This window comes from Stegostoma tigrinum, chromosome 34 (assembly GCF_030684315.1).
Source record: "Stegostoma tigrinum isolate sSteTig4 chromosome 34, sSteTig4.hap1, whole genome shotgun sequence".
NCBI lineage: Eukaryota > Metazoa > Chordata > Chondrichthyes > Orectolobiformes > Stegostomatidae > Stegostoma > Stegostoma tigrinum.
The window spans coordinates 24,038,807-24,051,420 of NC_081387.1; the positions used below are offsets into that span (position 1 = coordinate 24,038,807).

Below are 12,614 nucleotides of genomic sequence, written 5' to 3' on the forward strand. Positions count from 1 at the left end.
TGTGTGATTAACAATCTGCATATTGATATGGGTGTGTGCATGTGAAGAGGGTGCATGTCCGTGGGCAGGTGTGTGTATATGTTAGAACTGTATGTGTACATGAATAGAAGGATATTTGTATATTGGTGGGACATCTGTATATATGGGGAGGGACTCACATTCATGGTTATTCCACCATCGTCCATTCAAGATAGAGTCCTAAAGTCATACAGCATGGAAACAGACCCTTCAGTCCAACTGGACCACACCAGCCATGATCCCAAACTAAACTAGACCGACTTGCCTGCATTTGACCACATCCATCCAAACCTTTCCTATTCATGTACCTGTCCAAATATCTTTTAAATGTTGTAATTGTACCTGCAGCCATCACTTTCTCGCAGTTCATTCCATACACGAACCACTGTGTAAAAAAGTTGCCCTTCAAGTCTTTTTAAATCTCTCTCTCCTCGCCTTAAAGTATGAACCCTAGTTTCAAACTCACTCACTCAACCTAGGTAAAGGCCTTTGCTATACACCTTATCTCTGCACCTCATGATTTTATAAACCTCTATAAGGTCATTCCTCAACATCTATGCTCGAATGACTAAAGTCCCATCCAATCCAGCCTGTCTATATAACTCAAACACTTCAGTCCCAATTACATTCTGGCAAATCTTTTCTGAACCATCTTCAGTTTAATAATATCCTTCCTATAGCAGAATTGTACACAGTACCCCAGAAGAAGCCTCAACAACATTCTGTACAACCTCAACATGATGTCCCAACTTCCATACCCAAAAGTTTGAATAATGAAAGCAAGTGTATCAAACGCCTTCTTAACCACTCTGTCTACATGTGGTACCAATTTCAAAGATATATATACACGTGAACCGTTAGGTCTCTTCTACAACACCATCAGATGATGGAACTCAACATAGATACCTCACCCTAACCCTATCATAGCAAACCAACATCACCATTATACATCCCAAAAACAGTACTATATCCATAAATTTCAACAAAATATATGCATAAAAACAGACAGATTAACAGAACAGGACAGACAGAAGAAGCAGTTCCACCCTAGACCCTCCTCACTGCCCTCAGATCACACTCAGTTTCTGACTGAATGGGTGGGACAAATGTTGATCTCCTTCTACTCAGCCCCAAGCAGAGGACAGTCTCACTGACCAATAGGAACATTCCCATTACTCTGCAGAGACATTTCTGGAGAAGAAGGCTGCTCCATCTGAGTTAAATTTAAACAGCAGGAGGATCCAAATTGAAACTTCAGTTCTGCCCCTTGTGAAGTTCCTCCACATGCAACACATTGGCATTCCTCACACTTGTCCGATGTGTTCTCAGCACAACCATGTGTAGACACCCGAAAGCTGTGCCCTTCACTTCCAAAAGGATAAGTTTCCATTGGACAGAAAACACCAGAAGAATTAGTCATCTGACAAAGCAGCAATCTGGTGAAACACTCGCGGTTTTGTAAAGTAAAAACAAAAAACTCACTCTCTTTTTGCTGGAACTGTCATACCACGTGCTAAAGATGGGGTCTCAGATGCACATTATGAAGCACCAATCATGTTAATATTTTGGGATATGAAGGTTGTTATCATTGTTTATACATGCTTATAGAAAGTTAAAAATCTCACCAATTCTGACTTGAAAATGTTGGTCAAGGTCTTAAACTGCAGCTACCTCTTGTTTGGCCCAAATAAATAAACAGCTTTATATGGGGGATAATGGGAACTGCAGATGCTGGAGAATTCCAAGATAATAAAATGTGAGGCTGGATGAACACAGCAGGCCAAGCAGCATCTCAGGAGCACAAAAGCTGACGTTTCGGGCCTAGACCCTTCATCAGAGAGGGGGATGGGGAGAAGGAACTGGAATAAATAGGGAGAGAGGGGGAGGCGGACCGAAGATGGAGAGTAAAGAAGATAGGTGGAGAGAGTATAGGTGGGGAGGTAGGGAGGGGATAGGTCAGTCCAGGGAAGACGGACAGGTCAAGGAGGTGGGATGAGGTTAGTAGGTAGCTGGGGGTGCGGCTTGGGGTGGGAGGAAGGGATGGGTGAGAGGAAGAACCGGTTAGGGAGGCAGAGACAGGTTGGATTGGTTTTGGGATGCAGTGGGTGGGGGGGAAGAGCTGGGCTGGTTGTGTGGTGCAGTGGGGGGAGGGGACGAACTGGGCTGGTTTAGGGATGCAGTAGGGGAAGGGGAGATTTTGAAACTGGTGAAGTCCACATTGATATGGGGCTTTATATGGGGCTTTTGTTGTTGTCAAACTTCCTATCAACCTGGCAAGCTGGAGGATTAACGAACTTTTGATTAGGATCAATGGAATGTTTCCCTGATCAGCCCTAAGTATAAGCCTTCTAAGTGATGTGCAATCATATTCCTCTCCACAAATACAGTGAACACCAGTTGATTTTGTAACCTCATCACTCTTTCTCCTTCCCATGCAACCATGCAGCAACAGGACGGGAAGTCACTTGGGTAGAGTAATTTCACTAGACTGGTAATCCAGACATCCTGATGAACATAAGAACATAAGCCCTCAAGTCTGCCTAATTATTCAACAAGATCACAGGTGACTTGTCCCACACCTCAGAGGGATATTGGCCCAAACGTAGACAAATGGGACTAATTCAATTTAGGAAACATGGTCAGCATAGACAAGTTGGGGTGAAAGGTCTGTTTCTATGCGTTATGACTGATTCTGTAACTCAACTCTGCTTCTGTGCCAGCTCCTCAGAGACATTAATTCCCATCTGCCTACCTCCTGTTAAATACTTACAGTGATCTGACAGTCACAATTGTCTGGGGTAGAGAATTTCAGACATTCACTATTCTGTAAGAATACATTCCCTCATTATCTCAGTTGTAAATGAGTGTCCTGTTATTCTGTAATTATGTCCCTTTGTTCAAGATTCCCTAAAGTGGGAGCATCTTTTTAACACTTACTCGATCAACCCTCTCCTCAGAATCTTGAATGTTTCAATATGATCACCTCTCATTCTTCTAAACTCAAATGAAAAAAGGCCCTAACCTTTTTAGTGATTCTTGATATGTTAGCCGTTTCATTCCAAGAAACAGCCTTGTGAACGTCTTTTGAATTGCCTCCAATGCCAGTATGTCCACTTTTAAAGGGGACTAAAACTGTAAACTTCACCAAAACCCTGTACACTTGCAAAAAATCTCTCTATTTTTAAACTCTAACCCTGCGCAATAAAGCCCAAAATTCCACTTACCTTCTTAATTACTTGCTGCACCTGCTTGTGAGCTTTTCAAGTTTCATTCATAAGAATTCCCAGACCTCTGTGCTGTAGATTTTTTGGAACCTTTTGTTATTAAATAATAGTCTACCTTTTGATTCTTCCTACCAAAGTGTAAGACCTCATTCTTTTGCACATTAATTTCCGTCTTCTAAGTTTTTGTCCACTCACTCAATCTGTGCTTAGGTTTGGAGTTCCAATCCCAACAAGGCACAGGTAGAAATTAAATTTAGTTAGTGAATTTTAAAATTAAAATATGTAATTGAAAGCTTGTCTCAGATATGATGAACATGTCAGTTAAGGAATGAAATGTACAAAAACAAAGTTGCTGGAAAATCTGAGCAGGTCTGGCAGCATCTGTGAAGTAAAAAAAAAGAGTTAATGGAAGAGTCACCAGACCCGAAATGTTAACTGTTTTTTCCTTCACAGATGCTGCCAAACCTGTTGAGCTTTTCCAGCAACTTTGCTTTTGTTCCTGATTTACAGCATCTGCAGTTCTTTTGGTTTTTATTTAGGGAATGAAATTTGTCAACTTTACCCTAACTTACACGTGAATGCAGAGCCACTTGATTGACCTCTGAATAAGCCTCGACAATCAGTTAGTTCAAGATCAACTGGGGATATGCATGAAATATTGAATTTCTTAGCAACACCCAGAGACCATCCAAAAAAAAAATGAAACTGAAGTGGTTCAAGAAAGCACCTCATCACTGCCTTCTCAACATCAATTAGGAATGAGCATTAAATATTGGCCCATTGAGCAGCATCACATCGCACAAAGGAATTTTTTTAAAAGCCTCACACTTCCTACCATGAGCCTGATGGTTATGATTCACCATGTGAAGGATGAACATTACAAGGGAGAGATTTTCTGCTGGGAATAGCAGGATTTCTGCTTGCTGAAATTTGACAAGTGATAGATGAAGTATTCACCCCAGAACCTATTTTTGTGATCAATCTGTAGAGGCAAGTTATTACAGATTTGTGGAGCTAATATTTGAGATAACTAGTTGAAGTTGATCCTTGTTTAGATGATAGATTTGATGCATGACTAACAATTTGTTTCCCACCAAACACTTAATTTCAAACTACCTTATTTTGCACTATTTCATTCTTAAATCTACATTGGTATATTTATGTACAATGCATCAATTATAAAGTCTAAATCAAGACATAAGCAGCTTTTAGGAGTTTTACCAGGCTTAATGACATTCAGGAATTCTCCCCAAATTGTGTACTGTGAAAGGCCACGAAAAATTCCATCTTTGAAGGCACCATCGACTAACTCCAGTATGTCATTTTTCCTGTCAATCTTTCAAATGTTAAAGAGATCATGATAAGTTGATTATCAAATGTTTCTGAACAATTTTACTTAAGCACCTATTGTTTCACTAATAAATATGTCCTACCTGCTTTTCTCACAATTTTCTTCCTGAAAAAGACAAGACACAAATCTGAATTGGCTGGGAATGAATCAGCAGATCTCAACAGCAGAAATTTCACATGCATGATTACTTGCTGTTGATAGCGTAAAGAAAATTTATAATAATTATACCAGAAATGAGGGGATTTATCCAAGGGGAAAGGTTAGGAACATTTCCTGATAAAAGAGAAATTTGAGAGGTGACGTGATGGAAATCCTTAAAATTCTGAAATTATTCAACAGGATAGATGTAGAGATGTTGTTCACATCTGAACTTAGATACAAGTGAGTAGATAACACAGAAAGAGCTTGATTATTGGGACAGTGATTAGAATTAATTGGAATAACTAAACTTGCTACGTGTGGGATGGTTGAAACAATAAGTTAGTTGATTGATGGGTTTTTTGCCATGTGTACCTTAGCACAGTGAAAAGCTCTGTTTCTGAGCAGTACAGACAGATCACAGTAAGCAAGGACATTCACATCATAGGGTGAAAAATAAACTCTTGGACAGAGACAGAGACAGGTTACATAGCACAGGGCGTACACCTGGTAAGATCTACATTAGGAAGATCAGTATTACCTGAAGACATTAGACTGTAACATTAAAACCAAGGGAATAGAATTCTCCAGATGAACTTTGTAAACCCTAAAGGCCAAGATCAGCAGAATGTCCAGTTGGGCCTTGGGAAGTAGAAAATATAAACTCATTAAGATACAGAAGAGGGAGATGAAGATAAGATATTAAACAGATAGGGAATAGGGCACATAATACCTGACAAAACAAGCTAAGACATGATTAAGTGGCCCCATGCTTGGATGAATGAAGATATGTGCCTAGGATTGGAGACATTTGTTTATTGTACGATTATGGGCTGATAAAGTTGTCATTTGAATAATGAAGTATGCACACATGACTGAATGTGTATAAATGGAATGGATTTCCAGTAATCAGCAGAGTTCTCATCCAAGTTAGTCGTGGTCTGGTTTTCCTTGGGTCCGCTTGAATAAAGCCTTCTTTTGAGACTCCAAACCAATTTCCGGAAAATGAATGCTTGGAGCCTTTCCCCAATTTCCAGAAAATGAATGCTTGGAGCCTTTCCCCAAACTTGGGAAATTCTCTGTTTCTGCTGCCTCTCCATTTCTGAAACCTCCCATTTTAAGCTGTGATAACACAATTAGGCAGTGAAATCGGTTCTTTTGACCTTGTAGCTTTCAACAGCTTCTTTAATTGATATGAAGTTGTGAGATGTATGTTCCCGGGAAACCGCACAAGTGTAACAGATCAATTTCATGACAGTTTCACAAAACAACTTCAGTTGTTCCTCATGTTCCTCACGATAAAGTTTATTTTCTTTTCCTTGGGGATCCAGCTTTAATTTTCGAACTTTCTCGGCCAGATTCGCTAAGGCTCGCTTTACCGGTTTCTTTCCGGAACGTCCTGTCTACATTCCGGGCAGGATTTAATCTCCTGCTTTTCCCAACTCTGGGTGATACAGGAGTGGCAGAAGTTGTGCCCACAATCCAGCATAACCCGGTCAGTGAAGAAATCCAAACAAATGGAACAAACTGTCTCCCTGTTGTCGGGAATCCATGATCAAGTACTTCCTGAGTCAGTCAAATACTAAATAAAAACCGAAAGAACTGCGGATACAGTAAATCAGGAACAAAAACAAAGTTGCTGGAAAAGCTCAGCAGCAGTGAAGGGAAAAACAGTTAACACTTCCAGTTCTGAGGAAAGGTCACCGGACCCGAAACATTCAATCTGTTTTTTTCCTTCACAGATGCTGCCAGACCTGCTGAGCTTTTCCAGCAACTTCTGTTTTTACTTTCCGAGTCAAACCACTTACATCACAATGTTTACCGAACTGCTGTGAAGACATTATGTTATTCACGACATTGCATTTGTTCCCTTGCCGCTCCAGGTCCTGTCAAAGGATGAAGAAACAATTTTTGTACAAATAATAAATACGATTAGAGAAAAGCAATGGAATAATAAACAATCACCGATAAAATTAGGAGCTGGGTTGGCGTGGGAGAGATGAAGGAGGGGACTGTCCTTCAGACAGCTAACAAAGCAGATGCGAACTCCTCTTCTGAAATAGTGGCGAGCTCATTGTTGATGCTGTGGGGCACTTTTAACAAGGCACATTGCACATCGCCTCCTACCGTGGCCCTTTATTTCCGGGGCGATGATGCCCCTCTTAATAGTCACTTTCGCACACACTGGTGTCTTTGCTGAAAGTCAGTTCACGCGACCCGTGGTGGAGGATTTATTCCTTTCAGCCACGAGCTAGCTTTTTCTATATTCTCTAGAGTTCAGGGTGAGTTGGCACGTCACACAATCTGATCATTAATTAAGTGAATGGAACTTCTTAACTGTTGTTAAGGTGGTTTGTCGAATAACGTCTGTACAATGTAACTGGATAAGTCAGTAACCCAGTGAAACACAATTTCCTAACGTTGACAACACAGTATGGAGCTGGAAGAACACACCAGGCCAGCCAGTATCAGAGGAGCAGGAAAGCTGACGTTTCGTGTTAGGGATAACAAAGTGTGAAGCTGGATGAACACAGCAGGCCGAGCAGCATCTTAGGAGCACGTGTTTGGAGCGTTCTTCTGAAATGGGTAGGCGGGGGGGGGGAGCTGGGAAACAAACAGAAAGAGGAAGGGTGTGGCTGGGGAAAGTAAGTGGGATGGTGATAGGTGAATGCAGGTAGAGACTGGTGGGGATTGGTCAGTGGGATGGTGGGGCAGATAGGTGGGAGTGAAGATGAACAGGTTGTATCTGGTTAAGGAGGCAGGGATAAGCGAGAGGGTTGGTCATGTGTTGAGGTTGGCGGGGGGGCGGTGGGGAGACTTTAAAACTGGTTAATTCCATGTTTAGGCCATTGGGCTGAGGCTGTCAAGGCGGAATATGGGGTGCTGCTCCTCCAGTTTCCAGGTGGTGACAATGTGACACTGGAGGAGGACCAGGATGGATATGACACCCAGGGAGTGGGAGTGGTTTGACCGAAGGTGTTGTTTGTTGCGAACTGAACGCAGATAGTCTGAGTCTATGCTTGGTCTCACTGCTGTAGAGGAGGCCACATTTTGAGCATCAGATACGGTAGACCAAGTTGATGGATGTGCAGGTAAACCCCTGTCTGATATGATTAGCGCTTGTTTTGTGCCTTGAATGGGGAGGGGGTTGTGTTGTAGGGGCAGGTGAAAAGCACAACCTGCAGTTGAGGGGAAAGGTGCTGGGGGTGGTGGGGTTAGTGGGGAGCATGAAGAAGATGAGGGAGTCATGGAGAGTGCGGTCCCTAAGAAAGGCAGATAGGGTGGGGAGGGAAATATCTCTTTGGTTGTGAGATCCGTTTGTAGGTGGCAGAAGTGGCATTGGATGCAGAGGTTAGTGGGGTGATATGTGAGAACAAGGAAGATTCTGTCTTCATTTTTGTTGGGGGGAGAGAATGTGAGGGCAGAAGTACAGAAAATGCAAGAGATGCATTTGAGGGCATTTTTGATCTCCAGAGGGGGGAACGTTACAGTCCTTGAAGTAGGAGGACATCTGTGCAGGAGTGGAACACCCCATCTTGGGAGCAGACACGGCAGAGGAATTGGTAATTTCTCTGTGAAGCTGCCATGAATTTAAATATGTGAGCGGTACAAGCCTGATATAAAATGTAACTTTATTTTAATTTATTTAATCCCTTCAGAAACTTTTGAGCCACACTACAGGGAGTTTGCAGAAGCCTATTTATTCGTTGATAGTCATCACAAATAAAGTAAGATAAATTTCTGGAGAAATTCAGCAGGTCTGGCAACATTCATGGAGAAAGAAACAATGTAATGTTTTGAGTCCAATGACTCCTCTTTGTAACCTGGAAAGAGGGTGAAAAACGATGCTTTTATGGTGTTGACACAGGGGAGGATAATTAAATGGAACAGACAAGAGGGTGCTCATAGCAAAAGTCAAAGAAAATGCTACTGGTGGTAAAGGAGTGGTCAACATGCAAAATTGATATTAATGGTAAGTCTGAGTAATTGAAAATAGGTTGGCTTTGCTTCGAGCAACTTTATGCGAAGAGACATGGGAGAGAAGTTTGTAATCAAAATACGAACGCTGATGGCTGTAAAGTGCTCATTCTGGGCAGTGCTGCAAGTGAAAAATCTGCATTGATTGTAAAATTATTAGTCTTATTTATAAACCATTCCATGTTGTCATTCTTCCCCTCATCTGTCATCTTCTTCAGCCCCACCAGCCTCACAACTATCTGTGCCACCCATTTTGACCCCTTTCTCCCAATTTCCGCAGTACTCCCACATCCAGCAGTGTCTCCAGTTGCTTAAAATCTAAAACACCTAAATTCACTGCCAAAGCGTCCCATCTCTCTACATTATTTCTGACTGTTAAAATACTTCATAAACCATACACGTTGATTATGCTTATTAACATATGACCTTTATGTGGTTTTGTGTCAAATGTTGTTTGAAAATGTCCTTGCCAGTTGTGTATTTCATACACAGCAAGCAAATAAAAACGACAATTATGTCCAGCAAAATCAAAATTTCCAAACCTACCTCATCCCTGAAATGCTCTGATTTCTGTGTTTCACTTTAATAGTGATGCAAGAAGCTGAATAATGAGGAATGAGGAATGTTTTCACTTTCAGAAAATGGTTTGTAGTTTGTGTTGTGCTTCTCTTGTTTCAAAAAAAACTAGGTGTAGGCTAGGCAACTCAGCCCATCAAGCTTGCTCTGGCATCAAATAGTGAGCAACAGCTCAATTAGATTTGTTGTCATTTGTACATATATTCTGAAAAATGTTGTAAAAACATCATAGTTCTATTACATTTTAGGAACATTGCTGGACCCAGTCAAAAATAATGAAGTGATTGCTTTACTGAACATCTTTGCTCTGACTTCCTGTCACTTTGAAAAGTTGAATGTGGTAGCTCAGTGAGGGAAGTGTCAGATAATAACAGCAGGGAAAAGGTATCAGGCATGAGGTAGCAATGGAAATGGACGATATCCGAGATAGTAATTAGGTGATAGAGGAAAATGTGGAAATGTGTGATATCGGAGGGGAGAAGCAAAGGGGCAGATCTTCAGACTGAGCCTTATCTTGTGAGGAAGGAATGAGTCAGTGTTAAACTGAATCGGAGTGTGAAAGAGAGAGTCAGCATGAACTCCATTGGAATTGAGGGGCTGAGGGGGATACTTTAAATTCCCAAAGTGCATGCAAATACAGCTTTGTCACCCTTCGATGTTTAGAATTACTCTTTGGGATTTCACGTTCCAATGCAGAGCAGAAACGGAAACACAAATCCCTGCTCCAGACTGGGAAACATGTGAAGAGATGGAGGATGGAACTGAGTGAGTTGACTGAAGCAGTGAGTAAAAGAAGGAAGGAGAGACACAAAATGTTTAGTTGATTTTTTAGTTTAATCCTAGATATTTATATCGACAGACATCTTGTCTACAGATAACGTATAATTTGGAAATTCAGTGCACATTCACATGACCAATTGTCAACGGTGGTTTCTAACCCTTAATTGCAGGGTCAGGTCATTGTGACATCAAGGAATGACGTGACCATTCCAGAATGATGTGACCATTTCACAGCTCCAATGAGAATAGGCTCAAGATGTTTGACTTCTGTCTGGGTCACACAGTGCATCCAAGCAGTTCTTTTCAGATTCAGTTAAATGTAGTTAAGAGAAGGCTTGACAACAGCAATTTGCTTAAATATGAAAAAGAGAGGGAAGAGACAATAAACCTCAAGCCCTTCTGGCAATAGGGGACCCCTCAATTGACGGCCAGTCTAGAGGCTGAGCTTGTTCCTGGCACTGTTCAGGGTTTTGGTCTGAGGCGGAATCCAACGACTTGGAATGAAACTCCCTCCCTCTTATGCAGTGTAACAAACAACAAGACACAGAAAAAACCACTACAGAAGACAAAACTTCTGGCCAGTACAGAAAACAGCTACAGAAAAACAAGAGATAACACGGTGTCAAGCTGGATGAACACAGCAGGCCAAGTAGCAAGAGAGGAGCAGGAAAGCTGACATTTCGGGTCGAGACCCTTCTTCAGAAATGGGGGAGTAGAAGGGGATTCTGAAATAAGTAGGGAGTAAGGGGAATTGGAGATGGATAAAGGAGAAGATAGGTGGAGAGGAGACAGACAGGTCAAAGAGGTAGGGTTAGAGCCTGTGAAGGTGAATGAAGGAGGCAGGATGAGGTTAGTGGGTAGGAGATGGGGTTGGGGCTTCAGGTGGAAGGAAAGGTTAGAGAGGAGGGAACTAGCTGGGCTGGTTTTGGGATGCGGTCGGGGGAGGGGAGATTTTCAAGCTTGTGAAGTCCACATTGATACCATTGGGTTGCAGGGTTCGCAAGTGAAATATGAGATGCTGTTCCTGCATCTTTTGGGTGGCGTCGTTCTGGCAATGCAGGAGGCCCAGGATGGACTTGTCGTCTGAGGAGTGGTGGGGGTGGGGGGTGGAGTTGAAATAGTTCACGACCTGGAGCTGTAGTTTTTTTGTTGCAAACTGAGTGTAGGTGTTCCACAAAGCTGTCCCCAAGCCTCTGCTTGGTTTCCCTGATGTAGAGGAGGCCCCAACGGGAACAATGGATACCGTATGTCACATTAGCAGATGTGCAGGTGAACATCTGTTTGATATGGAAGATCTTTTTAGGGCCTGGGATGGGGGTGAGGGGGGAGGTATAGGGGCAGGTGTAGCACTTGCTTTGGTTGCAGGGAAAAGTGCTGGGGGTGGTGGGGCTGGTGGGGAGTGTGGAGCAGACAAGGGAGTCACGGAGAGAGTGGTCCCTCTAAAAAGCCCATAAGGGTGGGGAGGCAAAAATGTCTTTGGTGATGGGGCAGATTGCAGATGGCGGAAACGTCGGAGGATGGGTACGTTGGATTTGGAGGTTGGTGGAGTGGTACGTGAGGACCAGGGGGATTCTGTTTTGGTTATTATTGCAGTTAGGGGGTGTGAGGGATGAGTTGTGGGAAATGCGGGAGACACGGTCGAGGGAATTTTGATCACTGTGGAGCGGAAGTTGCAGTCCTTGAAGAAAGAGGACATCTGGGATTTTCAGGAGTGGAATGCTTCATCTCAGGAGCGGATGTAGCGGAGGCGAAGGAATTTAGAATAGGGGATGGCCTTTTTACAGGAAGGTGGGTGAGAGAAGTATTCTAGGTAGTTGTGGGAGTCGGCAGGCTTAAAATAGAGATCGTTTTCCAGGTGGATGCCAGAGATGGAGACAGAGAGGTCCAGGAAGGAGAGAGAGGTATCAGAGATGGTCCAGGTGAACTTAAGGTTGAGGTGAAAGGTGTTAGTGAAGTGGATGAACTGTCAAGCTCCTCGTGGGAGCACGAGGTGGTGCCAATACAGTCATCAATGTAACGGAGAAAGAGATGGGAAATAGGGCCAGTGTAGCTTTGCAAGAGAGATTGTTTCACGTATCCTATAAAGAGGCAGGCATAGCTTGGGCCCATGTGGGTACCCAGGGCCACCCCCTTTGTCTATAGGAAGTGGGAGGAATTGAAAGAGAAGTTGTTGAGGGTGAGGACAAGTTCAGCTCAGTGGATGAGGGTGTCAGTAGAGGTGGACTGATCGGGCCTGCGGGACAGGAAGAAGAAGAGGGCCTTTATCTGCATGGGGCATACAGGTGTATAGGGACTGGACGTCCATAGTAAAAATGAGGTGTTGGGGACCAGGGAATTTGAACTTCTGGAGGAGGTAGAGAGCGTGGGTGCTGTCACAGACGTGGGTAAGGAGTTCCTGGACCAAGGGTGAGAAAATGGAGTCGAGATAGGTGGAGATAGGTTTGGTGGGAGGGAGCAGGCAGAGACAATGGATCAACAACGGCAGTCAGGTTTGTGGGTTTTGGGAAGGAGACAGAAGCAGGCAGTGCGGGGTTGGGGAATGATGAGGT

At 43.1% G+C, this 12,614-nt stretch overlaps 1 pseudogene; it reads right to left on the reverse strand.

The window, feature by feature from the left end:
• Nucleotides 1–1,272: 1,272 nt before the first annotated feature.
• Nucleotides 1,273–12,614, reverse strand: part of LOC132206246 (nuclear factor 7, brain-like) — a 50,965-nt pseudogene continuing 39,623 nt past the window's right edge.